This window comes from Homarus americanus, unplaced genomic scaffold (assembly GCF_018991925.1).
Source record: "Homarus americanus isolate GMGI-L3 unplaced genomic scaffold, GMGI_Hamer_2.0 scaffold50017, whole genome shotgun sequence".
NCBI classification, from domain to species: Eukaryota; Metazoa; Arthropoda; class Malacostraca; order Decapoda; family Nephropidae; genus Homarus; species Homarus americanus.
Window position 1 is genome coordinate 2,288 of NW_024737023.1, and position 12,137 is coordinate 14,424.

Here is a 12,137-nt window from a genome sequence, read left to right on the forward strand (position 1 = left end):
TCAATGCAATGATTTGAGAATGTTTATATGAAGAGTCCCTGTAAACGCAAGGGTGAAGGGGACTGTACACCGGTATTCGACAATGTTTTCCTATTGACTGCAAGTTTATGTGCATAGTGATATATTGTTAGTATACGATAATAAAGCAGTTCATGTATGTAAAAATTTTAATATTCACAATTCCATTGTAAACATTAATGACGAATATAGTAAGTCGGCGCAAAGAACTTAATTGGTCTTTTTTACTGTAGTTTGAATAGTTACACACTTTTTCATCTTTCATTGAATATGATTAGGCAATATCGACTGTAAATAGATGAAGTAATTTTGCACCCAAATTTCGCTATGACACACCTCGGGTGTTCATGAGGGGGCGACCTATGCTCGCACTGAACGCCGGAACCTCCTTATAATCAGTGACAGCACTTCTGCGCTAGCGAGGCTCAAATTACCCTCCCCCTCCTCCCAACACACCCTAGCTTCCGTTGCCGGGCTAGAACAAACTGATGACATCCGTGTCAAGTTTCTTTGGATCCCGTCACATATAGGAATAACTGCCTGTGACACTGTTGATCAAACATAGCTACAAGAAGGCTTTGAAACCCTGCAGGAATCATCTCAAATCCTGCGCCGCCACGCTTCGGCAAATTGGACACACCTGAAACGGTGTCGCTATGCGCCACTATGACGCTGCTGTGGTGACGACAACGCCACTGAGAACTGTCGATCCCTGAACAAGATATAAACAGCATATATCGTGAGACGCCTGGTGCAGGTACCCTATGGGGTATTGGCTGACCCTGATTTCACCACTGTTTAATAAACTTTATTTGGCCAAACCGACTCTCACCCTCTCTTTCCGCCATCCTCACTTGCCCTACCGGCCTCCTCCCTATAGATTCGGCCGTTACCCAGCACTCAACACCTCCCAGACCAGACCATCGCCAAAGATGCAGGGCCTGGCGTTTGACGATGGGAGACGCACTCTCTTTTGCCATAGCTTAGATAAATATGCAGGGGCTTTCACCCACACTCATCATTCTCTCACTTTTTGTAACTTGACAGAACCTATGACCCTTCAGGCTTTTACGCCCTTAATGTACGAGTCATAAAGGCAAGTATGAACTTTTCATACTTCCCTGTTGGGCGCTGTAAACGCTTCTGCGCTTCACCTTGCACAGGATGTAAGGGGGTGCCCAATAAACTAGCCCCCTCGGGGGGGGGGGGGGCAAATCTGACACCTCGGGTGCAGATAACAGTTTCACTCTCTGCACCTGATGACAAGTTTCGGGTGCAAATAACTATTTCGTTATTTTAACTCGCGTGCAAATACCTTCGGCTATATCAGTTTTTCTTAGTCATAATAAAATATAAGTTTAAACATGTACGTGTTGATATATATCTTTCCAGTATAGACACACAGTTGCGAATATTATGACGCGACGATAACATCCACCAGCAACACATGTCTGGTACACTGGATTGAATTTTGTGAGTGTCAACAGTCAACGTAAAACCTTGGCAGAGCCATCTAGCGACTGCTCAACAAAATTTCAATCACACGTCGAGGGGTCTCATTCCTATTTTCCGTATAATTATAGTCTTTGCACACACACAAAATATATACATTTTTGTCACGTAATATATATATATATATATATATATATATATATATATATATATATAACCCGGCCGCCAGATCCACGATGAAAACGGCTGAATGGCGTAAATCACGGGAACGCCCATGCTGGTGTCAACAAAGGCTGTAAGAGACTGCTCCTTAAAATTCGTATTTCTGACGAATTCAGCGAGTTTACCAATCCCAGCCTGTGCAGACAACTATAGTAAGACCCAGTTATCAGCACAGTGGCATATATATTTTTTTTACTTTTGGACTTTGTCATTTTTTGGGGATAAAACATCTGGTCCTACCACCCGATCCCTCTGGGCAAAGTTTTTCAAGTTTGCGCATGCGCAATGTGATAGTGTGACGTAGCAGTGACGTCATTACCACTCCACCTGACTGCAGTGTTGCCAACGTGCCCTATGCCCGCCGTTAAACGCTCCCGTTCGTTGGAAACGGCGGCAGTAGGTGACAGTGATGCTGACGACTTTCTTCTTGAAGACACGTCAAAGAAGAAGCAGAAACCTCAGAAGTCAGGGTCTCCAGCAGGGGCCACGGCTCCCCCTTGCACCCCTTCTAGGGCTGTAGAGGGTGGACTCCTCCTGTCATCGGGGTCCCCAAGTGAGCCTACATGTGGCTCAATGACCGACCCTCCGCCGACGATGGACATAGGGGATTCCCTTTGTCTCCCTGCCCCGTCGCGCCTTCGTCGTCTCGCCTTCCCTCGGGACTTGCCTCTGAGCACACGGACGACCTGGTTCTTCCGTCACTGCTCTCCACTTCAGGACTCAACACTTCGCCTCCTCCGAGGTCCCACAGCCGTGATAGTCACCACACAAATGGACGAGACGGTACGCCTGCTCACTCAGGTGGGCTTTCCTGCTCCCCAGGGGGAGGTGATGCTGAAGTTCACCATCATCACCCCAGAAACTCGTCGTACCAAGGTAATGGTTCGCCACGTACCCTGGGAGATCCCTATCGACGATCTTCGCCCTCTTCTCCCACAACTACTGGACATAGAACGCCGCATCAACCCGGTCTCCAAACGTCCATCCAACGAACTCATCGGCTGGTGGGTGGGCCCCCTCCCCCCGAAGGTGAATGTAGGACCAATTCACAACTGTCCTCTCGACCGATTTATCGGAACCCCGAAAATCTGTGGTCGTTGCCAATCATGGAAACACCGCACCTGGGAGTGCACGAGGATGGTCGCCTGCGGTTTCTGTGCAGGTCCTCACGAAACAGTGGAATGCAAATCGAAAATTCAGAACAAAATCCCAGTTATTCCACGGTGCATCAATTGCCATGGCAGTCACCACGCCTGGAATGCCAATTGCCCACAGCGTCCTGGCACTCGCCTGGGGAAAACTTACCTTGTACCACCGCCCTCGTCTCTGACGAAGCCCCTGTCAACCAAACCTCAATCCCATCCACCACCGCCTCTTCCATCCACCAAGGATTTCCCATTGATCTCCTCTCCTCTACCACCCCCTCCATCACCCCTACCACCCATCCTTTCTCCCCTCCCTCCCTCTCCCTACCGTTCTTGGAACAAGGTCGTTGCCGGCCCTGCCACACAGTCACCACCATCTCCTGCCCACCCGGACCCCCGCTGTCTCTCACCAGCACCACCACCTCTTACTCAACTGAACCCTCACCGTCCCTCTCCGTCGCTACCACCGCCACATGCCCAGTCAGGCCCTCGGCAATCCTCGCCGCCACCTCCAGCTCATGCACAGGTACACCAAGTTGGTTCTATGGAAACAATCACTCTCCGTCTGGATCGCCACTCCAAGCAAATCAACCTTCTCTCAGCCCAACTCGACTTGTTTGTGAAAACAATTGCGACATTGCAGAAGCAACAACAACTCATTCTGGACACCCTGACCCAACAGGGGCGCGCTTTGCAAGCCCTGATGACCCGCCTCCTTCCATCTCCCGAGATGGAGGATCCATCCCTCGCTCTCCCCCTCCTCCCTCTCCATTTCTCTCAACAGAATTTGGTACCTCCTCTGGAGCCCTGTCTAGCCCCTCCGACTCATCTCACACCGGAGGCCGTTCCCTCCTCTTCTTACAATGGAACATCCAGGGACTTAGACCTCGCCGGACAGACCTCGCCCAGTTTGTGCTCTCCCATCAAGTAGATGTTGCTCTACTTCAGGAAACCATCACAGACGATGTTACTCCACTCCGCCTCTCTGGCTATACTGTTTACACCCTGCCTCGGTACGGTGGGCAGGCTCGTGGCCTCCTCACCCTTGTGCGTAACACCATTCCATCTGTTCGTCTCCCTTCACCTGACTCACATGGACCCTCGTCTGAATTACTTTCTGTCTCCCTTACTCTTGGTGACTGGACCCTTCGTGTAGTCAATGTTCATTTCAAGAGTGATTCTCTGGACCCCCAGGTTCTTCACGACCTCCATGATGGGATTCCCACTATTGTTCTTGGCGACTTTAATGCCCGCCATCCCACTCTTACTCCGGATCATCCCACGCCATGTACCCTTAACGGATCACAACTCTCACAGTTTCTTAATGGGGATGATGATGTTCGCTTTCTTTGTCCTGACGATCCTACTCGCCTCCCCCATAGTTTCCTTGATGTTGGCTTACTATTGAACGGTCATACCTCCTTTCATCCTACCGTCTGCACCGAGCCTGCTCTGTATAGTGACCATCTTGCCGTTACTACCCATCTCAGGCTCTCCTTCTCTGCCCCGACATCAACTCCTTATCGATCCCCTCGCCTTCGTCTCACACAAGATGCTGTTCCTTCCTTTACCCAATACCTTTCTACCTGGGCGGATTCCTATGTTGTCCCCCAGTCCCTTGACTCTTACAGCGCTGATTTGTTGATGCCGTGTATGACTCTGTCAATCGCGCTACCCCTCCACGCCCTCCCCGTCACCCCAGAAGTGCCACCAACTACTGGTATCGTATCCCTGCCATGAGACATCTCCGGCAGGTAACCCGTGATCTCCACTCTGCCATACGGAGGTCTCGGTCTTCAGAGGACTGGGAAGACTTCAAAAATTGGTGCTCCTTTGCAACTCAGGAGCGCCGTCGGATACGTGAGGCGGACTGGCTATCCTTCACAGGGTCTCTATCGTTCCAGTCGTCACCCTCTTATGTATGGAATCGGATTAATGCTATACGGGGTACTCGACGGAGGCCTCCTCCCCACCCTGACCCCGCCTCCCTTGCCTGCTCTTTAATGGAGGACTGGGCACGAGCTTCCTCCCCTGAGGCACTTCCAGATCCAATGCAGGAGGCAGTGCAGGCTCGCATCGATGCGTCTGAGCCTGTTGTTCGTGCTGCTCTTACCTCCCCTGCCCCCACTGATCATCCCATCACACAGTTCGAGGTTGACAGTGCTCGTCGCTCTAGAAAAGACACCTCTCCTGGGGATGATCAGATAACCTACTCCGTCCTCAACGCCTATACTAATATTCCTAACGGCCCCTTGCTTGCTCTCTACAATATGTCTTATGAACATGGGGTTCTCCCCTCCAACTGGAAAAATGCCACTATTATCCCCATCCCTAAGCCGGGAGATCCTGGGAAATATCGACCCATTAGTCTTACCTCCTGTGTTTGCAAGATGATGGAGAGGGTACTCCATCGTCGCCTTCTTCACACCATAGGCGGCTTCCACAACTCCCTCAATGGTTTCATTCAACATCGCAGCACAGCACACTCCATTGCTTCCTTTTATTGCAATCAGACTGCCTGCGTCTCCGTCTTCCTTGATATCAAGGGAGCCTTTGATACGGCTCAGCCTGCCCTCATTTTAGCTGAACTTGCACGGTTAGGGGTTAAAGGGAGACTTCTACAATGGATCGCCTCTTACCTCACTGGACGTCAGGCCCGGGTTCGCGTTGAAGGCTCTATGTCTCCTGTTCAAAAAATGAACCTCGGCACCCCTCAAGGTGGAGTCCTGAGTCCCACCTTGTTTAACACTCTCATGCACTCCATTGCATCACTCCCGTGGCCGACAGAAGTTGTCCACTCAGGATATGCCGACGATGTCCTCCTCCAAGCCCCTGACTACCTCAGCATGCAGGAAGCCCTTGATCTGGTCTCCAGAGAGTGAGATTCACTTGGTTTCCTTCTTTCAACTGCGAAAACAAAAGCCATGTGGCACGGTCGTGTTGTACCTCCACCCCTTTTCTTATCAGGAACACCCTTGGACTGGGTTAATGAGACAAAATACCTGGGTGTGTATGTAACTCGCACACGTTGTCAGATCCCTGAAGTCCGCTATCTTCGAGACATATGTTTTCGGCGTCTCGCTCCCCTCTCTACCATGTGCAGGGGTTCCCTTGGTGCCAGCATCCCTGTACTTCTCACCATGTACAAGTCTTTTGTCCGTTCCTGTGTCGACTACGCCGCCCCTGCCCTCGTCAACATTAGTCGGACTGCTGTCAACCGTCTCGAAGTTATCCAGAGGAAAGCTGCTCGTATCATCCTTGGAGCTCCTCAGTGGACACGCTCTACTTCTCTATATAACGAACTTGGTCTTTCCCCCTTACAGGATCGTGTCCAGGAGTTTTACCTAAAAACTGCCGTCTCCATTCTACGGGATCCTAGGGGCAACTATGTCCAAACCAACTTGACTACTGCTGTTCGAGACCGACCTCCATCTAGAAGACAGTGGCGAGGGTCACTCATCCGAGCCCTTCAGGAACATGACCTCCTGCCTGATATTGTTGTCACCCCTGCTGTTGGTTCGTCTCCTTCTCCCTGGCTGGATTTTCAACCTGAAGTGATTGTCCTCGGTGGACCGCTCCCGAAATCCCAGGTGAACCCTGTTATTCTCTGCAAATACCACCTCTCCAGGATCGCTCACTGGTCCCCAGGTAGGGTCGTCCTCTACACTGATGGTTCTGTTGACCCCGCTACAGGTAGGGCCGGGGCTGGTGTCTACATCTCCCGTCCTCATGCCCCTGAGCCTATCAAACTGTCTCCCAGAGTTTCTGACGGGGCATCCTCCACTCAGGCTGAACTAATTGCCCTCCTTGCTGCCCTTCTCGCTGAGGAAGAAGCAGATGGTTTCTGCCCCTTGCTTGTCTGCTGCGATTCCAGGTCTGCTCTCGACGGGATCGCATTTGGATCTGGGGAAAATAAGGACCTCATCCTCCGAATACGAGGGTTAACATCCACACTTCAGGATGAAGGCCGTCCTGTGACATTCCTATGGATACCTAGTCATGTCGGTATCTTGGGGAATTAAGGGCTGGCAGATAAGCCTTGCAGACTGGCTGCTTAGTACACACCTGGCTACGTTGTTCATAGAACGCTCACACAGTTAGGACCAAATCCGCCACCAAACAGAAGGAAGCTCAGGCTTGTAGCCATCCTGGGCTCCCTTCCCACATGAGTACGATGTCTCCGTAAACTTCCACAACTTCCTCGTACGTCCTGCAAGGGAAAGAAGTCGCTTGGAAGGGGACATGATTGCCTCCCGTATCATCATCAAGTGTATTTGCTTAGGGAATTAGTATCCCCACATCCTAAACAACAACTCTTGTGGGTATACAGAGGGCCAACATGCACCATATCCACTACCTCCTAGATGTCCCCCACACACAACGCTGTGTTGCTGCTGAACACCACTCCACGACCCCTGACGGAACTGACCAAATCCTCCAATACAATGAATGTTGTAAATATTAATATTGTGCCGAGACAACTTCCTTAGGCTTTAGTAAGCCCCTTTATAATATTTATACTGTATATACTTGTGACACTTGCCAGATGCTTCTGGTGTCATTGTACAGGGGTACCTAGTGACAGAACTAGGATCCCGCTTCCTCCATCAAGGAATAAACAATTGAAATTGAAATTGAATTGATTTGCACCAAACATCCAGGTCCCATACCCTGCCACATGGGATGCCCATTTCTTAATGTATATAGAAATGCCCAGATAAATAATGTCTCCAAGCAAATAGAATGGATGCTTAAAAATAGGAAAGTAGATGAAATATTCAAGAAATATAGAAATTTTGCATCTGGAATATAACTATGTACTATACAAGATATATCTGTATTAGGGATTTATGTGAGTCCTGAGAGGGACATTCCTGGACTGGGGTGGCGGATGACTTAAGTCACTTCATCCCTTTGAGATGTATTTTTTTATCTCAATAAACGTATCAATCAACTACGTGAAAATGAGACTACGAACTCATTTTACTTTCCTAAGATCCTTTTTTCAAACTTCGCTGTGACTGAGCTATCGAAGACCAGAATTAAATTGATTTCAAGGTTCAAGATGGCAGTCCCTGGTGAACGTTCCGGAGCGTTAGACAAGTAGTATTAGGTTACACCCGTTAGATTTTCAGAGATACGTGGCGTGAGAGTCCCCTTCAGGATAATTAATTAATTTCCTAATTAACACCCTTACAACAATTTCACCATGAACATCAGATTCTGTGATGTTCATATATGAAAAGGGGGTGACTTCAGCCACAGTTAACAATTACTGGCATCTCTAGGGATGACGTCAATGATACCTCATTCTTAAAGTAGATTCTACCCTGACTTATATTGACAATTTCACTAACAGTAAATACAATAAAAGCTTTCAACATCAGTCACAAAGGATCTTGAACGCTTCATCTGTAATCAGACATCTCTAAGTTGACGCAAAGTAAGAGTGTTCTCTCACCAATTCAAATTTCATGAACACCCTGTGCGGTATTTTGGAATACCTGAGTCTCTCCGGAGGACTCCGTTCTCCCGAAGTGGTTAGAGAACAAATATTTCAAGTAGGGAACTCAAAAGGTTTACAGATTTCAATTCAATTTCAATATTTTTTATTTCTTGATAGAGGAAGCGGGATCCTAGTGCTGTCCCTAGGTACCCTTGGTTTGTTTGAAGTCTAGAGCAATTTTTAATAAGTGCATGAAATTAATTATATGACAGATCTGTTTTCTCCCAACCTGATTTAGATCTGTAATAGTCGGGATAATTGTTCCATCCAGGACGTTGTATATGTGAATAGATTTTTTTTTTTTACTACATTAGATCACATACACTTGATTACGACATTGTATGATTCTTTTCAGCTAATTTGAATTAGTTTTGTGAGCCCATGTGAATGGGATAAGAAAAAATTAATTAAGACTCATTGAGTTGTTCCCCCCCACGGAAATCTTTAGTAAAAGGCGAAAGATTTATGCGTTTTGAAGGGAAACCAGAGCTATGGTCGCAAAGTTGTTCAAGACCCCAACAAACATTAACTTAGAACATAATTGGAGTTGTAGTTCCAGTCAAGAAAGACATTAAAGGTTTTATTGTCCAGTGTCTAGAAGAGTTTTAAAATAAGATTTACAAGTCCTTCGTAACATTTAAGACTACCGTGATTGGCAGTCAAAAGTGGTATTACTTAATGTGGATTTCCTTTAAGAGGATTTAATTTACATAATTCCTTTAAATCTGAACAAATATAGCAAATCAACGAGATTGATTGATTGATACGTTTATTGATACAAAAAAACATTAATACATCTCAAAGGGATGAAGTGACATAAGTCATCCTCACCCCAGTCCAGGAATGTCCCTCTCAGGACTCACATAAATCCCTAATATTTCATATAATTAGTTATAATACATAGTTATATTCTAGATGCAAAATTTCTATATTTCTTTAATATTTCATCAATTCAATTTCAATTGTTTATTCCTTGATAGAGGAAGCGGGATCCTAGTGCTGTCACTAGGTACCCCTGTACAATGACACCAGAATCATCTGGCAAGTGTGAAAAGTATATACAGTATAAATATTATAAAGGGGCTTACTAAAGCCTAAGGAAGGAAGGATGTTCCTTTAACACATAATTAATATTATTTACAAAATATCTGGCCAGTATTGGGAGGATCATCGTGTCTCCGTCAGGGGGTCGTGGAGTGGTGGTCCAGCAGGCGTCACGGAAGCGTTGTGTGTGGGGACATCTTAGGAGGTAGTGAATATGGGTGCGGCTGTCAGGTCTTCTGCATAACGCACAAGAGCGTTGCTCAGGGGATGTGGGGATACCAATCTCCCAAGCAAAGTCATACCCAATGATGATACGGGCAGCAATCACGTCCCCCTTCCGCGACCCTTTCCCGTAGACGTACGAGAGGTCAAGAAGTTTACGGAGGACATCGTACCATGTGGGCGGGGAGTCCAGGGGGATGGCTGCTTCCCGAGCTTCTCTCTGTTTGCGGCGGATTTGGGTCCTAATCTGTAAGAGTGTTCGAGGAACAACGTAGTCAGGTGTGGCCTTGTTGCAGCTAGTCTTGGCAAGGTCATCTGCTGCCTCATTCCCCAAGATACCGACATGACTAGGTATCCATAGGAATGTCACAGGACGGCCTTCATCCTGAAGTTTGGATGTTAACCCTCGTATTCGGAGGATGAGGTCCTTATTTTCCCCTGATCCAAATGCGATCCCGTCGAAAGCAGACCTGGAATCGCAGCAGACAAGCAAGGGGCAGAAACCATCTGCTTCTTCCTCAGCGAGAAGGGCAGCAAGGAGGGCTATTAGTTCAGCCTGAGTGGAGGATGCCCCGTCAGAAACTCTGAGAGACAGTTTGATAGGCTCAGGGGCATCAGGACGGGAGATGTAGACACCAGCCCCGGCCCTACCTGTAGCGGGGTCAACAGAACCATCAGTGTAGAGGACGACCCTACCTGGGGACCAGTGGGCGATCCTGGAGGTGGTATTTGCAGAGAATAACAGGGTTCACCTGGGATTTCGGGAGCGGTCCACCGAGGGCAATCACTTCAGGTTGAAAATCCATCCAGGGAGAAGGAGACGAACCAACAGCAGGGGTGACAACAATATCAGGCAGGAGGTCGTGTTCCTGAAGGGCTCGGATGAGTGACCCTCGCCACTGTCTTCTAGATGGAGGTCGGTCTCGAACAGCAGTAGTCAAGTTGGTTTGGACATAGTTGCCCCTAGGATCCCGTAGAATGGAGACGGCAGTTTTTAGGTAAAACTCCTGGACACGATCCTGTAAGGGGGAAAGACCAAGTTCGTTATATAGAGAAGTAGAGCGTGTCCACTGAGGAGCCCCAAGGATGATACGAGCAGCTTTCCTCTGGATAACTTCGAGACGGTTGACAGCAGTCCGACTAATGTTGACGAGGGCAGGGGCGGCGTAGTCGACACAGGAACGGACAAAAGACTTGTACATGGTGAGAAGTACAGGGATGCTGGCACCAAGGGAACCCCTGCACATGGTAGAGAGGGGAGCGAGACGCCGAAACATATGTCTCGAAGATAGCGGACTTCAGGGATCTGACAACGTGTGCGAGTTCCATACACACCCAGGTATTTTGTCTCATTAACCCAGTCCAAGGGCGTTCCTGATAAGAAAAGGGGTGGAGGTACAACACGACCGTGCCACATGGCTTTTGTTTTCGCAGTTGAAAGAAGGAAACCAAGTGAATCACACTCTGGAGACCAGATCAAGGGCTTCCTGCATGCTGAGGTAGTCAGGGGCTTGGAGGAGGACATCGTCGGCATATCCTGAGTGGACAACTTCTGTCGGCCACGGGAGTGATGCAATGGAGTGCATGAGAGTGTTAAACAAGGTGGGACTCAGGACTCCACCTTGAGGGGTGCCGAGGTTCATTTCTTGAACAGGAGACATAGAGCCTTCAACGCGAACCTGGGCCTGACGTCCAGTGAGGTAAGAGGCGATCCATTGTAGAAGTCTCCCTTTAACCCCTAACCGTGCAAGTTCAGCTAAAATGAGGGCAGGCTGAGCCGTATCAAAGGCTCCCTTGATATCAAGGAAGACGGAGACGCGGGCAGTCTGATTGCAATAAAAGGAAGCAATGGAGTGTGCTGTGCTGCGATGTTGAATGAAACCATTGAGGGAGTTGTGGAAACCGCCTATGTTGTGAAGAAGGCGACGATGGAGTATCCTCTCCATCATCTTGCAAACACAGGAGGTAAGACTAATGGGTCGATATTTCCCAGGATCTCCCGGCTTAAGGATGGGGATAATAGTGGCATTTTTCCAGTTGGACGGGAGAACCCCATGTTCATAAGACATATTGTAGAGAGCAAGCAAGGGGCCGTTAGGAATATTAGTACAGGCGTTGAGGACGGAGTAGGTTATCTGATCATCCCCAGGAGAGGTGTCTTTTCTAGAGCGAGGAGCACTGTCAAGCTCGAACTGTGTGATGGGATGATCAGTGGGGGCAGGGGAGGTAAGAGCAGCACGAACAACAGGCTCAGACACATCGATGCGGGCCTGCACTGCCTCCTGCATTGGATCTGGAAGTGCCTCAGGGGAGGAAGCTCGTGCCCAGTCCTCCATTAAAGAGCAGGCAAGGGAGGCGGGGTCAGGGTGGGGAGGAGGCCTCCGTCGAGTACCCCGTATAGCATTAATCCGATTCCATACATAAAAGGGTGACGACTGGAACGATAGAGACCCCGTGAAGGATAGCCAGTCCGCCTCACGTATCCGACGGCGCTCCTGAGTTGCAAAGGAGCACCAATTTTGAAGTCT

General features: G+C 48.6%; 1 non-coding gene across 1 annotated transcript; it reads right to left on the reverse strand.

The window, feature by feature from the left end:
• Nucleotides 1-8,719: 8,719 nt before the first annotated feature.
• LOC121872511 lies at nt 8,720-8,835 on the reverse strand. Its single transcript, XR_006090113.1, has one exon. It is a non-coding gene; the product is annotated as a U5 spliceosomal RNA (small nuclear RNA).
• Between the last annotated feature and the right edge of the window lie 3,302 nt (nt 8,836-12,137).